The sequence below is a fragment of the Gracilinanus agilis genome, chromosome 2 (genome assembly GCF_016433145.1).
Source record: "Gracilinanus agilis isolate LMUSP501 chromosome 2, AgileGrace, whole genome shotgun sequence".
Taxonomy (NCBI): Eukaryota; Metazoa; Chordata; class Mammalia; order Didelphimorphia; family Didelphidae; genus Gracilinanus; species Gracilinanus agilis.
The window spans coordinates 62303658-62325835 of record NC_058131.1 but is presented as its reverse complement, the minus strand read 5'-3'; the positions used below and the strand labels follow the sequence as shown (position 1 = coordinate 62325835).

General features: G+C 37.6%; 1 protein-coding gene across 3 annotated transcripts in view; it reads left to right on the top strand.

Annotated features, from left to right (window-relative positions):
- Window positions 1-22178, top strand: part of CTCF (CCCTC-binding factor) — a 53323-nt gene that overhangs the window by 4768 nt on the left and 26377 nt on the right. For all 3 annotated transcript variants that reach the window (XM_044663219.1, XM_044663217.1, XM_044663218.1), the window contains exon 2: window positions 11435-11554. The gene's annotated coding sequence lies outside the window, so the exon portion shown is untranslated. The remainder of the gene's footprint in view (window positions 1-11434; window positions 11555-22178) is intronic.

Below are 22178 nucleotides of genomic sequence, written 5' to 3'. Positions count from 1 at the left end.
CCCTGCTGCGGCGCCGGCCGCCGCCATTTCCCTGCCGCCGCCATCGCTGTCGCCGCTGCGGTGGGGCCCAAGGCCCGGGGCCAGGGCCGGGTGGGGCCGAGCCCTCAAGGCCCCGACTCCATTTTCCTTCCTTTGTCTCTGCCCGCTCGGCGGCCCCGGGCCGGGTCCGTCCGCCCTCCTGGCCAGCCCGCCGCGCGCCCCGGGCTCTCTCCTTCTCCTTCCCACCGCCGCCCCGGGCCCCGGCGTTATTCTGCCGCCCCCGTCGCCCCGGAACCTCCTAGACGTCGGAGCCCGGCAGCAGCCACCGCCGTCACCTCCGTCACTGCATTGGTCCCGGTCCGCAACTCGGACGCCTCCGCGCCGTCGGTCGCTCCCCGGCTCTCTTCGGGCAACCTGAGGCCCGCGAAGCCAAGCCGAGCGGCCGGCAACCAGCCCCCGGGGGCCTTGGGTGGGCCTTGTCCCCGCGCAGCCGCCGCCGCCGCTGCCTCCTTCTCGGTCGTCGTCGTCTCTGTCTGGTCCAGAGTGGCAGAGGCGGCGCTGCTGCTGCTGCTGCGAGAAGAGACCCCGAGAGCTGGAGAGAGCTCCCTCTGCACTCTGGCAGAGCACAGGCTCTCCCACACAGTCACGCACTCACGCGCCGCCCGCCCGGGCCCCGCCGCCAACTTGGGGGGGCCTCGCTCGGACCCCGCCGCACCCCCGTGGAGTCCTGGTCGCAGGAACGCTTACACCAATGACATGTGGGTCCGGCCCCCTCCTCCCCCTCGAGGCCCTCCAGGGCTCCGGAGCTCTCCGCTGGGGCTCGGAGCTGGTGCCTTTGGAAGGCCCAAGAACTGGCCCGAGGGCTCTCTTGGAGGCACCTGGGAGCTGCCAAAAGACTGGAATAACCGAGCGGAACCCCAGCGACTCACCGACGTCTTACTTGTTTCGATTGCCTTGAACTCTTAACTTATTTCCAGGAAGTAGCCTAATGCAGAGAGAGGTCATCCTCATGTGTGCCTACCCTCTGATTCTTGCACAGAAATCTGTTATTTTGTGTTTAATAAGCTATTGACAACTTACTGTCACCAAGCAGCCTTAAGTCCTTTAAAAAATTTTTCCCCTTGGTGTTTTTGTTGCTTCTGTTAAGAATTCTTGGGGCCAAGCTTCACCTTTTAGGTAGATCAGTATATGTTTGGAATGAGTTAGAATTCCGAGTTCTTAAGAATTTAAAAGTACCTAGAAGCAGTTGGTGGCAGAAGACATTTTAATTGTTCTTCTTTTCCTTGGTAGTTAGACTTGTAATGTGTGTGTGTTTATGTTTAGTCCTAAGTGTATTTTAAAATATTTGATCTTAGTAAGTAAAAATTGGTTTGCTCAGTTCTCAATTACTAGCACCGTTCTAGGAATAATAAGTCACACATGCATAACAAGCTTTCCTGACAGTTTTCTGAGGTGGTGCCAGTATTATCCCCATTATACAAGCGTTTCTCTGAGCCTCCATTTCTTATAGAGATCACTCAGCTAGTAAATGTCATAAGTGAAATTCAAACAGATCTTCTAGCCTGCCATTATAGTTAATTTTCTCTTCCACATAAACTTATTTCTTTTATCCTTAATTTTCTTTTTAACATTATCCTGTTTTCATCACCTGAGAGGAATATTATCTTTAGAAAGTTACATTTTCATTTTTCATCAACTTCAGAGGAAGTTGTGGACTAAGCATAGTAGTAGATGATAATATATGTATTTGGAACCTAGATCAGTCCAGACAAAATTAATTCTCATCTGAAAAATAAAAACTGCCAAGTTTTTATTAACTCAAAGAATTTAGTATTAGAAGGTGTTTCGTAAATTGGTTAATTATAAATAACTGGAAAAAATTCTTCCAACTTAAAGTGGATTTTAAAAATAATTTTATGTCTTTTGTAGACTCTTGTACAATTAGGTTAGTTGAAGAGAGAGTGAGTAGGAGAGAGTAAATGAAGTAGGGGTTGTAGCTTTACAGTCCTTTCCTTACAACAACTCTATGAAGATTGGTGGTGTTTTATCTTCATTTTATCTTCATTTCATTCAGGAAATTAAGCTGAGGGAGGTTAAGCAACTTCTACCTAGGTTACCCAGCCAAAGTGAGGGAGGGATCAGTCTTATGTGAGACTAGTAACCATATCTCCAATTATTTTTCTATTTCCATACTTAATATTATTTTATAGAATAAGTTTACTTTGCAAAGTGACACTTTTGGCCAACTACAATTTTGTAGCAAATAATGGTTACAGTGTTCATTACAATGTCACCTTAAATCTTAACTACTGTTTGATCTCTTTAACTTAGCTTGCCAGAATTTAGATTAATTATGTGTTTCTCAAAACTACTACTTATTTCTCAGGGAAAACAGGGTTCTTTTACTCTCACTTTGCATTCTATTTAATGGAAATCCTGAAATGGCCAATATAAAGAACAGGATTTCATCCTGGGCTCTTTTCCCAGCATTCTTATATCTTGCACCAGAGGTGCAAGAATCTACTCTATCTGATTCTCAGTTTGATTTCATCCATTCTTCAAGGTAATACTGCTTTTGTCACTGTTCCAAAGAATTTCTCACTTAAGCCACTGTGTCCCAGCTCAGTGCAGAGTTTCTGAATGAATAATGAGCAGTTAAGAGTTCACATTTCATCTACCAAATGAGATTTCAGGAAGCATTACTGAAGTGATAGCATCAGAACCCAAATGAATTCAGTTTTCTTCTCCTTAACCTCAACCTTTCCCTCTACTCTGTGTATGTGTGTGTATATTTCTCCTATTACTGTTTACTTATCTCCCCTTTTTTCTTGTTCCCTCTGTTCTCTTTAACAAGGCATAGTGTGAAATCAAAGCATGTAACCATGTTTGTTTTAAAATATGTTAAAAGTCTTATACTCTGTTTGTAATTTAAAGACCAGGTTAGTCTAGCAATGCAAAAACATTAAAAAAAAAACAACTTAGGATGTATACTGGACCAAGAGTTAAAATACCTTCGATTTGTGTTCTAGATTCTTATGTTTATTAGATCTTGGTTCTTGAACAAATCTCTTCACTTTTCTTTCCACATAGAATAGAAATAATGCTTTCACTGATAGACTAGGACATTTAGGTTGTTCAGTCTTATATTAGGCAATAACTAAGTTGAAAAATGAAACGTTGATTTCATCTACCTTCTGAAAGTTTATGAACCACTCAAAGGGTAGACTGACCAACATACCAGTAATACTGTGTATTAGTTATAAAGGTTCTGAATGAATAATAACTACTTCCCAAGTATTCAAAATGAGTTGTAAACCTAAGCACTTATAGACTATAGAATTGATGTTTTGTTTTAAACTTTACCTTCTATTTTAGAACTGATGTTAAGGATCTGTTCCAAGGCAGAAATGGGATTTGGGCTAGATAATTGGATTTAAGTGACATGCCCAGGGTCACATTGCTAGGAACTATCTGAGCCCAGATCCTCCTGGCTCTAGGCCTGGTGCTCTATCCAGTGAGACACCTAGCTGACCTTAGACTTGTTAAATGTTATTATTTTTTTAACTTCCATATGACCCACTTTTCTTTTTCCTTAACATCACCTGCTCTTGATAGGGGTGGGAAGAGAGACAAGGGTTTGGGGGTAAATCTGTGGTCTTGATTTTAATTTTCCAGTGTTGGTCATTTAGGAGAAGAGAATAAGCTTTAAAGAATAGTTTTCCTTGGTCACATGATTCCCTCTTGCTGCTCTCTCCCCCCTCCCAAAGCCGACAAGCAGTTCCACCAGGTTAGACATGTTTCTATGTTATTCATATATGCAGTAGCGTGATCCTTTAACATCAAAACCCTAATCACATCCCCATCGAATGATCAAACATATTTTTCTAATGCATTTCTGCTTCCACAGTTCTTTCTCTGGATGTGGATAGCATTCTTTTTCATAAGTCCCTTAGAATTGTCCTGGGTCATTGCATTGTTGCTAATACAGAAGTCCATTACGTTCTATTTTACCACAGTGTATCAGTCTCTGTGTACACTATTCTCTTGGTTCTGCTCCTTTCACTCTACATCAATTCCTGGAGGTCTTTCCAGTTCACATGGAATTCTTCATTTCTTTATTCTTTTCAGCACAATAATGGAATAAGCATTTATATGCACTTAATATGTACCAGAAACTGTGCTGAAAACCTAACAGATATCTCATTTGAACCTCACGACAACTCTGTCAGGAGGTATGTTATTGACTATTTTATAGTTAAGGAAACTGAGGCAGACAAATGTTAAGCGACTTGCCCCTAAGGTCAGTAGTGCATCTGGGGCTGGATTTGAACTCTTGGGCTCTCTCATTCAAGCCCTGGATTTTAGAAAGGTTTTGTTATTTTATCCTTTTTGACTTTTTTTGAATTACCTTATCAACATGTTATAGTGCTATCCACTTTTTAATTATTTGGAAACAACAATTTTATATAGAGCTGGACTTTTTAAAAAAAAAAAATAGAGAAAATATACCTCATTTAAGTAAGTCAGCAATGTGCCGAGCACTATCTTAAGTTGGGAATTCAAAGGAAAACAAAAACAGACCCTCCCCTCAAGGAGCATTTGTCATAGTGTGGAAGACAACATGTTGATAATCCACTATATGAAATAAGATATATACAGAGTAGATGGAAGATAATCTGAGAGGAAACAGCACTAGTAGCTAGGGCACTGGGACAGGTCTTCCACTGATGGTGACACTTGGTGCTGTGTTTTGAAGGAAGCTGGGGAAATGACAAGGCAGAAGTGGGGGATGAGGGAAACATTCCAGGCATGAGGAACCCACTGGTGAGCAAAGGTGTTGACTGAATAAGGAGAAAGGCTGCTTTGTTAGAGGAAGTGTAAATGGGCTTGTTGACTGTAAAAAAACTGGGAAAGTAGGAAGGGTTTGTGAAGAGCTTTAAGTGTTGAAAAGGAGTTTATATTTGATACTGGAAGTAACGGGGAGCTAAAGGAGCAGAGCTCACTAAGCAGGGAAATGATATGGTCAGAACAGCATTTTATAAAAATTACTGTGGCCACTGAATGGAGTGGGGAGAGGTGAGCCAGGAGACTATTGCAGGGGGCAGCTAGGGATAGAGAGCCAGGCCTAGAGGTGGGACTTCCTAGCTGTGTGACCCTGGGCAAGTCACTTAACCTCAGTTGTCTAGCCTTTATTACCCTAATGCTTTGGAACCTATGCTTAGTTTCTATTCTAAGATGGAAAGTAAGGGGTTTTGTTGTTTGTTTTTAAGAAGACTATTGTAACAGTCCAAGTGAGGTGACATGGGGCTTGAACTAGTGTGGTGGCTATATGAGTGGAGAGGAAGGGACTTTATTTGAGGTGTTGTGCAAATAGAAATAAGACTTGATAACTTGATTGGATTTGAGGGTGACACTAAAGTTGGTTGACTGGGAGAATGGGGGAAGTTAGGAAGAGTGGGAGGGTTTGGGAGGAAAGAATAAGTTCTTTTGTGGACATCTTGAATTTGAAAAGTTCAAGTCACCATATATGTGCATGACTACAGTTCAGCAGAGATACTAGGGCTGGATATACATATAGATCTGGATCTGGGCATAAAGACGTTAATTGGATTTGAGTAAACTAGTGTAGAGAGAAAAGAGAACCTAGGACAGAACTTTGGGAGACATTGCCACTGTTGGGGGGAGGGGGGGACTTGAGCAGGCAGACAGGTATCAGGAGAACCAGGAGGGAGGAGCAATGTCACAGAAACCCATAGAGGAGAGTATGGAGAGAGAGGATGATCAGCAGTTTCACATGCTGTAGAGAGGGCAAGAAAGATAAAGTTTGAGGCATCCTTAGAAGGAAAAACATGTTCTTCAGCTAATGAAGATTAGTAATAAAAATGCTCTGCCCAAAAATTTAGTCCAGGTACGCAAGTATTCAATTTTGTCACTCTCTCTACTACCATAATTAGGATCAGGATCCCCACCACTTCCATTTTCTTTTATAAAGATAGAGAACCCAGCTTATTGGCCCTGGGAGGGGGGAGGAGGAAAATGAATCATGTAAGCATGGGAAAATATTTTTAAAAATATAGACAACCTAACAAGTACCTGCCAGTCATTGGTATAATTTTGGAGTTGGGAATAATTTTAGGTCTGGTTTAGTCTACTATCCTTTTCTTCTTTTACGTGCTTTGCATTATTCTGTGTTATGACATTTTTCTTAATCCCCAGTATTTTTTTTTTCTTAACTCTTACTTTCTTACTTTCTGTCTTAGAATCTGTCTTAGAATCGGTACTAAGTATTGGTTCCAACCGAAAGGAAGGAAGGGCTAGGCAAATGGAATTAAGTAACTTGCCCAGAGTCACACATCTAGGAAGTATTTTAAATCAGATTTGAACCCAAGTCCTTCCAATTTCAAGCCTGCTGCTGCTCTATCCATGAAGCTACCTAGCTGCACCCCTCCCCCAGTATCCTCTTGAAGGTGTTGTTAGCAGTAAATATTATTAAATGGAGTGAATAGGTAGGTTTAGAAAAATTAAATTAAGGTCAGTCCAATACTTCATATCTCATATTAAGATAAACTCCAAACCAATAAATATAGAAGGTTACATAAACACAGGAGAGGACCAAGGAAGTAAATATGAATAGGAGTGAGGGAATTGCTGTCAGATCTATGGATAGGTAAAGCGTTCCTGACCAAACAAGGGATAGAGGGAATCACAAAAGAAAATGGACACTATTACATAAATTTTTTGTTTTGTTTTGTTTTTAATTTTAAACCCTTAACTTCTGTGTATTGACTTATAGGTGGAAGATTGGTAAGGGTAGGCAGTGGGGGTCAAGTGACTTGCCCAGGGTCACACAGCTGGGAAGTGTCTGAGGCCAGATTTGAACCTAGGACCTCCAGTCTCTAGGCCTGGCTCTCAATCCACTGAGCTATCCAGCTGCCCCATACATAAATTTTTAAAAGCAATACCCATGCAGCTAGAATTTGAAAGGAAATTTTCCAGCAAGTTTTTTCCAATAAAGATTTTATTTCTATGATTCATAATAAATTCATAATAAAATAAATTCATAATTTTAAAATGCTGCAACTCAGTCATTAGGGAAGTAAAAACTAAGCAGCTTTGAGGTTCTGTCATACCCTTCAGATTGGCAAAGGTGATAAAAAAGGAAAATTGACAATTATTGGAGGGGTGATGATAGCAAGAGAAAAAGCACATTACCATCATCATTGCAACTGTCTGGGGAAACAGCATCCTCCTAGTCCCTCAGATTCATGACCTCAGATCCACATCCTGAACTCACTGTCTTTCACCCCTATATCCTAGCAATTTCATCTTTGGCATTTCTCTCCAATACATTCTTTCCTCTAACATTGCCCCTCCCCTGGAGCAAACCCTTCACACTTACATTATTGCAGTAACCTGCCTGCCTTGAGTGTTCCTGCTCCAATCTATCCATCCACCAAAATGGTTTTCCTAAAGAGCAGATCTGACCTTGTCACCGCCTACTCAGTAAACTCTATTGGCTCCCCATTGCCTCCAGGATAATAATAACTAACATTTAGATGACACTTACTATGTGCCCGACACTGTACAAAGTCTTCTATTTGATATTCAAGGCCCTTTATAGTAGGACATTCACCTTCACCCCTCCCCCAACCCCACCCCCCCACCTCTTCACCTTTCAGTTCTTTTTTACCCTACTTCCAACCATGGAGTTTTTGATCCTGTAAAGCTGGCCTCTTGGCTTTTGAACAGTGGTGTCTCCAGGCATTTTCTCTGGCTGTCTTCATTATTGGAATAATGTTTTCCCCTCATCTTTACCTACTGACTTCCCTAACTTACTTTCAAGTCATCTTCAGGAAGCTTTTCCCAACCCCTCTCAATTCTAGTATCTTTCCCCTTCTAATTATATCTTCTTTTTCTTGTACATACCTTTTTTCTTCAGTTACATATAGAAACATGTAGAAATTTTTAACAATTGTTTTCTGACATTTTGTGATCCAGATTCTCTCCCTATTTCTGCCCTCCCACCTCCTTGAGATGGTAAATAATCCAATCTAGGTTTTTACCAGTGCTGTCAGGTAACACATATTTCCATATTCCTCATGTTGTGAAAGAAGACACCTTGCCCATACGAGAAAAAACTTATTAAGGAGATAAAGTGAAAAAATGAAGTCATTCCGTCTGTATTCACATTCTGAATTACTTGTAGGACAGTGGCGAGCATTTTTTTATCACGTGTCCTTTGGAATAATTATCTTAGATCCTTGCATTGTTGATAATAGTTTAGTTCATTACAGTTGATGATTGTACAGTTTTTCTGTTACTGTATGTATGTTGTTTATACATATTTGCTTTTCTCTCCAGTTCAGTTGTGTATTCCTTTGAGGGTTGGGGTTGTCTTTTGCATCTTTGTATCCCTGGTGCTTAGCACAGTGCCTGGCATATACAGTATGTGCTTAATAAATGTTTATGGACTGACTAGAGCTTTGATTTGGTTTAGTCATTCTAGAAAGCAATTTGGAATTTTGCTCAAAAAGTCACTAAATTGTTCATGCCCTTTGGCCTACTGAGGCTGGCTGACACCTACAAAGAGATTAAAGGAAGGAGGGGGGTAGACACCATATATACATATTTACAATAGCTTTTTTTTTTAATAGCTAAGAGCTAGAAACTAGAAGTTTCCATCATTTAGTGGAATAAATGAACAAGTTATGGTGTTTACATGTATTGAAATATTAGTGGGCCCTAGGAAGTAATGAAAAGTGGTTTCAGAGAAACCTGAGTTTTATATGAATGGATTCAAAGTAGATTGAAAAGAATTAGAACATTTTATATGATAACACAGTCAAGACAAACAACGTTGAAAGAAATCTTGTGGATTAATGACGTAGGCTATGCTTCCTATCTCTTTACAGTAGTTATAGGCTCAAGGTGCAGAATTAGATTTTTTAACAAAACCAAATCAAGAATTTGTTTTGCTTGACATGGCATACTCTTTACAAGAGTTTGTTTCTTTGTTTTTTGTTTTGTTTTATATTTTTAAACCCTTAACTTCTGTGTATTAGTTCCTTGGTGGAAGAGTGGTAAGGGTAGGCAATGGGGGTCAAGTGACTTGCCCAGGGTCACACAGCTGGGAAGTGTCTGAGGCCAGATTTGAACCTAGGACCTCCGGTCTCTAGGCCTGGCTCTCAATCCACTGAGCTATCCAGCTGCCCCTGTTTCTTTGTTTTAATTGAAGGAGATGGGAGAAGAAAATAAATGCTTGCTAATTGAAAAAAAGGGAGTAAAATAAAAGTTTATTTTAAAAGAATAACATTAAATTGTGTGGCAAAGGCAAGAAAAGAGCTGTTACTTCTAATCCAGTGTTCTAATCTTGAGACTGCTTAGTTCTTTAGGCCTCTTATTTTATAACTGTTATCCTTGTCCTCTCTGAGAGTTTTCACTATGCTAGGCAAGATGCCAGTAATCTTTCTCTATTTTTATTAGGAAATTGGATCTGTAGAGATAATGGAAAGTCATAAGACTTTTTTTTTTTTAAACCCTTGTACTTTCGGTGTATTGTCTCATAGGTGGAAGATTGGTAAGGGTGGGCAATGGGGGTCAATTGACCTGCCCAGGGTCACACAGCTGGGAAATGGCTGAGGCCAGGTTTGAACCTAGGACCTCCTGTCTCTAGGCCTGACTCTCACTTCACTGAGCTACCCAGCTGCCCCCAAGACTTTTTTAAAAAAAACAAACCAGACCAGAACTTACCCATCCAAATAAATGTTGCCTACTAAATGGAAGAGACTGAATGCTTATTCCAGTATTCTCGTGAGCACATTTGTTGCACCCAAACACGTTTGGAATACCAATGTAATGTTTACAGGCTATCAAATAAGTCCTATTATTTTATGGCTGTGGTTTGGGGGGGGGTGTTCATTTAGTTGGGGTTTTTTTGTTTATTTTGAACCAAAATCTATTGATCAGATTTTTTTCCCATGCTTGGTTTTGGTAAACTTGGGTTGTTTCTAAAAGTTAAATTTAGCCTCAAAGGAAAAAAAAATTGACATTTGACACTATTCAAAAGAATCTGCTTCTGGCTTTGGGAGATTTTTTTAGAGTTCTAAGCAAAGAGAGTTTTCTTAGAACCAATGTATGCCTCCTGTGGTAACTATTTCAAATTTGTAGAACAACTCATTTATGTTGTACTTTTGAGGCACTTAATTTTATTTGATTGTTGCAATAACTTCATGGAGTGTTATGTTTGATTTTTTAAAATCACTACTTGATAGTGATGATGCCTTTAGATAGGTTTCTCTTTCCGTCATCCATACTTTTAGATAATTTTTTTTTGGTATTGGTATATTTGTAAGGATTTTTTCTTGATGATTTTCATCAAATGAAAATAATTTTTAAAAATAATAAAAGCATTTATTAAACACTTATGTGCCAGGCACTGAGCTAAGTATAGAAGATTCCAGTAACAAGCAAAAGAGATAGTCTCTTATCTTCAGGCTTAACTTCTAATGGAATGAGACAGTATAGAAAAGGGAGCTAGAAATTCGTAGCTGCATAGTGGGTCACTATGAAATGAAATGGTCACTATGCAATGAAAGTTCATCTATCAGAGCCCAGCATCCTGGGGCAAGACTCCAAGGTGTTGGGGTGGAGGAAGGAGGAAGAAGAAATTGGGAAAAGATCCTCCTTATTCTGGCTTAACTAATTAACCTTTTAACAGTTATATTGTTATTCTGTCAACTCAGCTTTTGCTTTTTCTGCCTTTAGTTCTACCTCAGCTTAGTTATAATAAAACCCCATAGTTTTATGAGGTTTTAATTTGTGGATTATGTTTAGCTTTATATGCTAATTTCTTTAAGTACTCCTTTTCCTTCTAATGTACAGAGATATCTATATATAGCTTTTGATAGTCTTTTGACTGAAAGTAACCCGACTGCATTAATGTATAACTTGGAAATGGTCAGCTCATGGCATGTCAGACTTTTTCTTATTAGTATGCCACCTACTATTAGAATATTGAAAGAACATTAGCAAATACTTCCACCTTCCCTGGTTAAATTATAAACATTTTCTCTTGTGATATAAATTGTTAAATAAATCCACCAGATCAGAGAAAAATAAGTTAGACTGAAGTGCTCTTACCCAATATGTAATAAAATTTTTTATTAAGATACTAACATTTCATTTGAGTATATTAGGAATTTCAGATTTAACTTGTTTCAATTTAGCAGGTAGGATTTTTGTGCATGTACATACTTAATAGTGTTTTTCCGTTATCAGTTCTATAATAACCAATCTATAATTAGCATTGTATATACAATTAATATTTTTGCTATTTGATTTTTGTGGATAAGATCAAATATGTTGTTGACAATTAAGCATGATAGACTTGTTACCATTGAAAACTATATATCTATTTTTATTGTTTTGAAGAATAATTTACACTTTATTCTTTTAGAATGAATGTTGATCTCCAGCAGAGGGTCAAGATGTTGTAGTGTACCAATCATTGAGGACTTGGAGTCACAAAACTGGATTCTGCTCCCTTTCTACAAGCTGACTTTGCAGGCACACAAAGGTAAATGTTTTCATTTCTTGAATTCGGGGATAGATATAATACAAATTGTTACCTTTTTCCTCCCCCCCTCCCCCCAACCCCAAATTTGGATGTATTAACATTTTAACTCTTGAAATCATGGTGGTCACCCACCTGTAGTAATTTTTTCCTAGAATCAGGAGGGTATTTCCCCCTAGGAGTTATTAAAATGTCATTATTAATGGTGTTAATGTCACAGTCTACTTTAGTATCTGACATGTTCTCTGAATTCATGAGTTTGGCTCTTATTTCTAACATCTCAGTTGTATAATCTTTCTACACATTTAGGGGAGACTAATAGTTGTCTTCAAACTTAAATGCTATCATGAATATGGTATCAATCTGTTTGGCAAGCATAATGGATGGAGATTGCAGAGATAGAAATTTAGGCTTAATGTAGGATGGGCTGCCCCAGAAAATAATGAATGTCCTTCACTAGAAGGCTTCAGGCAAAAGCTGAGTGTCCAAATGTCTTAACTTGAGGTATTCTTTGGGGATATGGTTGGAACTTTCAACTCTGAAATTCAGTGAGTTCGTTCATTACCTTTCAACCAATCTTTCTGTTAAAATAAGGGAAAGGCAAAGAGAATTGCTTGAGGTCACACACTTAGGAAGCAGGGCCTACAGTTGATTATGCCATTTGACTTTGAATGACAATATTATCAAACCTATACCAGTTTCTGATTTGGTAGAACTTGCTAGAATTTGGGATTCTCTGACATAGACTTAAGAAATCCTTGATGTTGGGGGAAAGCTAGGTGACTCAGTGGATTCAGAACCAGGCTTAGAGATGGAAGATCCTGAGTTCAAATGTGGCCACAGACACTTCCTAGCTATGTGGCCCTGAGCAAGTCACTTAACCCTATTCCCCAGTCCTTACCACTCTTCTGCGTTGGAACCAATACACAATAGAGTCCAAGATGGAAAGTAAAGGTTTTTAAAAAGAAGAGAAAGAAAACCCCAGCCCCATGATGTAACTTAAGAGTCCAAGACTTGAGTAAAATAAAATGTTTTTTACATGGTAGCATTTATTAGAAAAGTAGAAATTATGTTTAATTTGGACTATATCCAAATATGCAAATGTGAACAGATTTGCTGCTTATTGAGTTAGAGTTGTATGGTAAAAACAATTGTAATTTATTTTTTTTTCTTGGTCTCCGGGGGCGGGGGGGGGGGGAGGCATAGTTCTAAAAATTCTCTGTACAATTATTTGCTTTTCAGACTGAAATCTCCATCCCTTGTTAGATTAGAGAAGAACCATCTAGGTTAGAATTCAGTACCTCCAGAAATAATTTGTAACTTGTGCCCTGAAGGTCTTATTGGGAATGCTAATAAGTTATTCAACAAAAATAGTACTGAATGAATCAGCCTCATGGTAAGAGGCTTAGACTTTAAGAATCTATTATTCAAGTCACTGAGAAGGCAACAAACATGATGGACCAGAAAGAATCTGCACCTCACTTGCCTCTGGCAATATATAGATGTGTGACCCAGAGCAAGGCACTTTGTTTTTTTTTAGCTATCTCAGGCTACAAGTTGCATAAAAGGTGCCAATCTGCATTGGTTGGAGTTTCCTCACTCCAGCATTGCCCACACCAATGAAATCACAAGTCCTGCCTCCTTCCCAATTAATCAAGTCATAAATGCTTTAGAGGGGTTACTGGCAGTTCTGCCAAAAGCAGTGTTGTATAGTTGTTTTTGTTCAATTTAAATCACTGGATTCCGAGTCATAGGATCATAAATTTAAAGCTAAATGGGAAATTCAGGGGTCATCCCTCTCATTTTACAATGAGGCTCCAAAAAGTTGTGATTTACACAAGATTGTACTTGTGATAGATCCAGAAATTGAACCAGGACCAAGTGGTCTTTTTTTTATTTTTATTTTTTTCATTTTAAAATTTTTATTTTGAATATTTTCCCCTAGTCACATATTTCATGTTCTTTCCCTCTCCCCCAAACCCCACTAACCCCTCTTAGCCAACCCAGTGGTCTCTTCATTCCCCTACATAACATCTGAGGTCAGAGGAACTGGATTTGAATCCTTCCTCAAATCAGCTTTGTAGCCAAGAGTGAGTCATTTAACTTCTCGTGCCTTCGGTTTCCTGATCTGTATTATAAGAAGACTTGCACTCGTGGGATACTTGTAACAAAAAGTCTTTGTAAACCTTTAAAGAAATTATAAGGTTTTTTAAAAGCTTGCTGCCTTTTTCTAATTGTTACTTTGAGGAAGTCATTTAACTTCTTGACTTAGTAAGTTTCCTCATTTGTAAAATCAGCTCTGGAGTCTGATCTCCAAGTGTAAAAGTAGAGCCCTCTCGGGGCAACAGTAACCTGTTCACATGCTTCAACCACCGGAGAGCTATGTAAGTTTCCTTGACTTTCATATATGTGCTCTGAACTAATGAAAGGCCAGTTGTAGGTGGTAGACAAAAGTCACAAAAATGTTTGCTTAAACAAATTCCATCTCTTTGAACAAGATGAGAGAATTTAGTGAAGGGGAAAATGAGGGATGGTAGAAGGAAATAAGCAAAACGCAGAATTATGCCTAAAATCTATTCCTTCCACAAAATAGTCTATCTGCCAGCTCCATGCATTGTCCCTGGCTATCACCCATTCCAGGAATTCTCTTTCTTTTCATCTGTGCCTCTGTTGGCTTCCTTAGTTTCTTTCATGTCCCTGATAAATTCAATAAGAAACTTTTCTTCTGTTGACTATCTCCAATTTATCTTGTATATGTCTTGTGTGTTGAGGGTGGTTTTCCTTATGTTTCCCTCATTAGCCTGCGAGCTCCCTGAAAGCAGAGGATGCTTTTGCTTTTCTTTGTATCCCAAGCATTTAGTACCTAGTACACAGTAGGTACTTAATAAATGCTTATGACTAACTCAGCTTCTGAGTTACAATTGCTGTGTTGGTGAGCCAGTTAGAACTCTTATCTTCTACTTCAAAGACTACTCAACTAACTATAAGAAGAATTATCCTTCTCTTATTGAGTGTGCCAATTGTGAAGAGAAGGTAGAGCGTATGGCCTCTGTTTCCTCATCTGTAAAATGGGGATAATACTTGAAATACCCACTCCATAGAGTTGTGGAGAGAAAAAGGAAAAAAAAAAATGAGCAATAGAGTACTAAAGAAATTCAACCCAATGCCTTGGGTATCTGAGAAAGGGCTTCATATAGCATTTGAGTTGGATCTTGAAAAATGAAACCTATTTCAGCAGAGATGGGAATTGGGGTGTGGGTGATGGGACATTCCAGACATAAAGAATTTCATAAGCAAACACCTGAAGATAGGAAAGGACAAGGGTGTGTTATGGGCACATTGATAGTACTGACTGGTCAGAGTGAAATGTTGGGAATGAGTAGTATGAATAAACTAGGAAAGTTGGAATTATTGGTTAGGGGAAGCTAGGAGAAAGAGAAAGGGGTGAGTATTTATATAGTGTCTAATATGTTCTAGGCAATATGCTAATTCAAAAATATTATTTTATTTGATCCTTACAACAACACTGGAAAGGAGGTTAACTTTTGTTAACTCCCCATTTTATAGATCGAGGAAACTTGACTTGCTGAGTTCATAGTTGGTAAGTGTCTAAGACCAGATTTGGACTGATTCTTCCTGACTCCAACCACAGTGCTCTATCCACTGTTCCACTAAGCTGCTTCTTGGGTTTTCTAGGTGGTACCTAGAAATAAGCAGACTAGTCTTGGCGAAAGGTAATAAAAGACCTGGATTTGGAAATTGTTAAGAATGAAAGAGAAGATATGTTGGGAATAGGGGTAGAACACTTAATAAATAGAGGGGAGGGGTACGATAGTAACAGCCAGGATTTTGTACATGGTTGAATGGAGAAGATTGTTGCCATTTAACAGAAGAAGAAATGTCAGGAAGGAGGAGTAGGCTCTGGAGAGGGTGAAGAATTAAGTTTTGGAGAGTTTAAGATCTGCTACAAACAAATTTTTTTTAGAATTATATATAAACGGATAAACCGGAGCATCTTAACTATGTTTTTATGTAGATTTTATATTACTATTCTAGCTGCTTTGAGTCTTATTTGTCCCCATTGTTCTAGTATGTTTTGGCTGTTTGAAATTTGACAAATAAATAACCTCTGGGTCAATATCTCGGACCTTAAGTGTAGGTGGTTAAGTAAATTATTGGGTATCTTAAATTTTGCATTTAAATCTCTAATCAGTTTTCACTGGGAAATGAGATCCCTATTTTCTTTACATTTGTAAGATAAAGCTTATCTCAAAAGAGGTTGCTTTAGCTATCTCTTAATTATAATACCAATTGGATTAGGAAATGTAGCTGTGAAAGGCTCCATTTCTTTTTTGTACCATTTCCAATAGTCATGCCCAGCACCACCTCACCCCCAAAGCTGAACCTTCTCATAACAGAGAAAGATTTAAGCAGAAACACCTGACAATAGATGAACCCTCTGACCTCATAATCAGAAGCCTCCTGCTTCTCTACTAAGAGGAGAAAGATTTTCAGATAGTTGTTTAATTTTCTTTTCTCAGAGATCTTGGGTTTTGGTTTCCTTTTAGTTATCTTTTCACTATTTTTAGTCTGTATTCTTCTGGATCTGCTTATTTCCTTTGCTATATCAATTCATGTAAATCTTCCTTTTGTCTATTGTAATTTCTCATTCTAAATATTAGATGTTTAGCAATTTTCCTTTTAAATCCAAAGAGTGGAAAAAATGGCAATTAGAATGTTTATCTTAAGGTTTTCCTTCAAACATATTTTTCCTTTTATCTTGGGGGGGGCTGGGATGGGGAGGTGCATTTTACATTTTACCTGTATCCAGCATTCAGCAAAGTACCAAGCATATAGTAGGTACTTTAAAAATGCTTGTTGATTTAGACATACTAAGAGAAAAGTTCCCACATACAAGGAACAGTAAAAAGTTATAAATGAAATAATTGCTGTTGATATAATACTTAATAATATGTTGAATGGATGATTTGAACAAATAATACATTTTTCCCTCTTCTCCCTGTTTTGGAAAAAAGCAAAAATTCATTTGTTCCTTTTAGGTTACATGACATTCCTGAATACCATATTCACAAGATTTAGGTTTTAATGGTACTCATTTTGCATGCTGGTTGCACCTTCTGAAGCTTATGAAAAAGTCCATTAGATGTCAGTTTAACAGTGACAAATTTCAGAACATTTTTGTGCCAATTTAGATAGATAGGATTCAGTATTCTACAAATTGTACCCAGAATGACTTGCATAATGGATTGGCCATTAATATCTAGTAGCTGCATTGGGCTTCAAAATTATCAGATGTTCAGTAAATGCAACCTAAGATGGAATATAGATTAGTTATAATCGAAGAAAGTTTTCAGGGTTGTTTTGATTTTGAGGTCTTAAGAAATGTAATTAGATCAATTCCTATAAGCAATGCATTCTATCCTCCCCCTTTTTTTACTATGAAATAGTATAATTTACTATATTTTTTAAAACTATGGCTTTTTTTGGTACTAGTTTTATGTTCTCTTATTTCAGTGAAACGATTCTACTTGAAACCATGGTTATAGTGTCACTTCGGTTCTAGTTTTATTTGTTCCATAGTTAAAATTAGGGCTTTACCTGTTTTCTGAATTTCCCTTTCATCCTTCTGTTCAGTTGTCTAATTTAATTTTGAGTTCTGCCATTTTTTTCATTGTTTTGGTGTTTTGGTTTTGTTTGTTTGTTCATTTTGGAAACTGGGCTCAAGGCTAGAAATGCAGCTTATTACTCATGGGCCCAATTTCAGAACTGAAGTTGTAATCAGTTCTCTCTACCTTAGGCAGCTTCCCCAGGTATCCACTATGGCTACTTTAACCATACTGCAGCTCCTGAACTTGAGATTCACCAGTCTCGACCTCCTCTAGTAACAGGGATTACTAGACACCACCATGCCAGTTTTGCTTTATTCTAGTCAAAGAAAATGAAGTACCACCAAATTAATCAGTCATAATAGTCATTCAGCAAACATTAAGTTGCTTTTGTGTCCCAGGTGTTTCATTTGTTTTTTGGTTTTTTTTTTAAACCCTTAACTTCTGTGCATTGGCTCCACAGCTGGGAATTATTTGGAGCAAGTCTATATTGTTGGATACCAAATGTTAGCTTTGCATATAATATAGATATAAAACACATCTTCTCTCAGACAGAAGTCCACAGATTTAGAGCTAGAAGAGACCTCAGAGCCCTGGCTCTACACAGAAGGAAGTAAGGAAGAAGCTAGTATTCTCTTCATGTAATCTTTAAAAGGACTGAGAACTAGAGTTTTACTTATGTTTGTATTATGAAATTCAAATAGAGTCCTTGGGAATATTCACAAATTAGTTTCTTATTATCTTTCCAAAATTTTGGACTTTCCCATTGAGCTTATACTTTGAACATATAAAAGGTACAATAAATAGTTGTTTATTAATGAGTATATTTCCTCTTAGTTATGACTAGATCTATGAATCCAAGCCTCAGTAATAAATGATCTCCTCACTTGATTATACACTTCTCCATCTAGAATCTGTTAGTTATTCACCACTTAGCCACTTGGTTTAACAACTGTTAATTGTTAGGGTTAAGTGACTCAATGGATAGAGTGCCAAGCCTAGAGTCAGAAAGATTTATCTTCAAGCCTCAGACCCAGCCTCAGACACTTACTTAACCCTTTGCCTCAATAGAATTTCCTCATCTATAAAATGATCTGGGAGAAGGAAATAGCATCTTTGTCATCTTTGGCAAATCTTTGCCAAGAAAATCCCAAATGAAGTCACAGTCTGACATGACTGAATATCATCATTTTTTTTTAAATAGCAGAAACTTATTGTTTTGCTCTAATTTCTAAATTGTTTTTCAAAGTTACCATTCTAAATAATTGATTGCTGTTGTTCCTAAATCCATAACACCTTAAATGTGTTCTTTTTCTAGTTTTGTTTTTTTTAACTAGAGAAATCTTGTTTGGTATATTTCATTCTAAACTCAGGTTCTTTTTTCCTATTATCTAATGTAACTATATTAGAAATTTTAATGGAAGGGAATGACCATTAACTGAAGTCATTGTAGTGGGTTATAGCAGTGGTGTCAAATTTAAATAGAAACAGGGTCACTTAAACCATATATAAGAATCCCTGCTGGCTACATACTGATTTCGTTTTAAAATGTGATATTATCTATGTGTGGGGTGTTTTTATTTTTGTTAAATAATTCTCAATTACAATTTAATTTGGTTCTAGTCACATGCTGGTGTCATGTGTTTGACAACCCTGGATTATGTCATGCCTTTGTATGCAAATGTCATCACTTTTGGTCACAAAAATACTTTGATTTCCCCCCCCCCCTTTTTTTTTTATAAAAGGAGTCAGAAAAGTATAAGAGGAAGGGATTATGAATAGATGATATTGTTTCTGGTCAGTTCTTGCTGAGGACCCATTGCCATGGTCACTAATGCTCTTTCCACTTAAGACTGAGCCAACTTTCTCCTTCCAGTTCTCCCCTGGTGCTTTATTGTGCTGTGCTATAATAGTAGCTTTATTCTGCTCTTATGTTTTGTGGTAAAGTGATTATGACTGTATTTTTTTTTTTTAATAAAAAAAGGAAACCATTTTTTCTAATATTTAGCTTTGCTTTGTTCTAAAAGTTTGAACACTTCTTGTTCTCATTCTTGCATGGATATGCAGGCTTTTAAACTATAGCCAAGAAGTAAGAGCTTTTGATTCTTAGGATGTGAATAAATGATTCGAGCTTGTGCTTTTTTTCCATAATGGGAAATAGAGCCAAGTGGGCATTTGAATGTCTACTGCATGGCTCTCATTCTGTTGTAAAGTCAAATATCCTTGGTCCTCTAAGCCTCTCTTTAAAATGAGATTGTTCGACAAAATGATCTCAAAGTCTCTGCCATACTAAATCCCATGAGCTTAGGATTATGGATTCTCCTTCTGTATCCTCTGCCCAAAAAGTGGTGCTTGATTTGATATGTATGAGATTGATTGGGATCCATATTAGGCTCTTTCAAAAATGGTTCTATTCTGTAGGAGTCCACAATAGCTCAAGCTTGTTACCCTTTGAAAGAAGTGAGGAAGAAAGAAACTCCATAGTAAGTGGTATTTTTATAAGCCACTTTAGAAAATAAGCTGTGAAATTTTAGCAGGTCTTTTGTATCTCACAAGTGTAAATCATGTAAAAAGACCATGGCTTTCTGCTTAAGAAAACAGATCTTTCAAAGTTCTTGCTTTTCCAATATCTTATATATGTAGATCTATTTCATGTTGTCTATTTCCCTTTTTCCTTAACTTGCCTCTGTCCCCTCCTCTCCCCCCCACCCCCCCCAAAAAAAAAAATCTGAAAACGAGACAGTTTTTCTTGGGCAGTTAGTCTGCTATTTAAATGTCTGAAAAATGACAAATTCAGAGAAGCATGAGAAGATTAAATGAAATAATGCAAAGAAGGCAATGCTAATGGAATGGAAACAGTAACTATAATCATGTAAATTCACCATTAACAGATACAACAAATACAATTTACATGTTAAGAGTTGTAACACATCTTACCTTTTTAGAAAAGAAATTGATAATTAGCTGTTAGTGGGGAGGGGGAGTTATTTTATAGGAGTTTGTTGAAAATTGTCCAAATAAAATACATCAGTTTTTAGTTAGCTAGTTCAGCTACTGGCCTTGTCTTTATGACTAAATCTTTAGCATCCTTAGGAATGCCCAATTTTAAAGCTGATTTTAAAATCCAGCAAAAAAAAAAATTGTACTTTCTAGAATAAATATTTTGATTTAGTGAAATCAGATATTAAATTTTCAAAAAATGATGAAATCCAGACTTATTGATCCTTAGGAAAGTTAGAAATAATGTTAAAGGTTATCCAGATCAGGATTCTTTCTTACAGATAAGGAAACTAAAGCCCAGAGAATAGAAGTTTCTGATCTCAGTCTTGATTTTCTGTCTGCTAAATTCAAGAGCTCTGATGTCCGTATTGTGGGTAATAAGTGAACCATACCTAGTGTTAACAAATATAAGCCATATTGCCTAAATAAATCAATTAATGTTGCCTGAATGGGCCAGTACAGGAGCTCAATATTAGAGACATAGAAGAATGATTCTTGCTAACTAGGCATAACACCTACCAACATGAGCACATGTGAGAAAGAGGCTGATATGGTTGCTTTATTAGATCTCTCTTACCTCATTATATTGTATTTATTGATATAAATGTTCTGTTTACTTAAAAAGTAAACTCCTTAAAGGCAGGCACTTTTAAAAATATCCCTTTTTTTTTTTTTTAACCCTTACCTTCCGACTTGAAGTCAATACTGTGTATTGGCTCCAAGGCAGAAGAGTGGTAAGGGTAGGCAATGGGGGTCAAGTGACTTGCCCAGGGACACACAGCTGGGAAGTGTCTGAGGCCAGATTTGAACCTAGGACCTCCCGTCTCTAGGCCTGGTTCTCAATCACTGAGCTACCCAGCTGCCCCCATATCCTTACTTCTTAGGACAGTGTTGAACAACCTAGGTAACACTAAATACTTAACTATTGGATTACAACAGCATTTTAATTCCACAAGCAAAGTGCAGACTTAGAAAAAAGTAACAATCGATACTGGCCCCCCCCCCCAAATAATAATAAGTAAGTAGAGGATAATGCAAACTTAGCATTTGTAATCTTCAATATGAATGGATTAAACAACCTAGTAATACAGAGAATTCCAAATGCATAAGAAAACATTCCAACAGTTTGCTGCATACAGGAAACATCTAAAAATACATGCCCAATGAAAAAGAGAAGACAAGACAAGATCATTTAACGTATATTTTAAAAAATCTAAATTGCAAAAAGACATAGTAATAATAAATGTATATTTATATTACAAATGGTAAATCTTTCTATTCCTCGAAAGTATAGATCTGAAACAACTGTAGGAAACTTAGTTTTGAAATATGGTGTCTTGTGAATGGGAGAATATATACACATACACATTTTTCTGACCATTACCTAGAGTCTTTCCATATAAGTTTATTGGTTATTTAAATGGACCATTATTGTTAGGAAGAAATTCCACTTGGCCAACCAGGCATCAGAATTTTACAGCTGAGTACATTAAAGTACAGTTTTTCTGTTTGCTTTGGTCATTTGACTATAGTTTTATGTTCAGAATCAAGAAGTTTCGTAAAGTCAACAGGTATTATTAAGTACTTACCATGTGCCAGACACTGTGTGTTAAGGGCAGGGTCATCCAAAGAAGGGCAAAAATAGTCCCTGCCTTCAAGAAGCTCAAAGTCTTAACTGGGAAACAATGTCCAAACAACTATGGTCAAACAAGATATGTTTAGGCAAAATATATGTCACTAATGTTAAAAAGAGAATAGGGGATCACAGAATCATTTACCTGGCAAATGTTTGGAGAAGGGAAGAATTTATGACCAAACAAGAGAGAGAATATTATATGATATAAAATGAATAATTTTGATTATATTAAATTGAAAGGCTTTTGTACAAACAAAACTAATCTAACCAAGATTAGAAGGGAGACAGCAAACGAGGGTGGAGGGTATAACAAATAGTCTCTGATAATGGTCTAATTAAATCAGCTTTATAAGAATACAAGCCA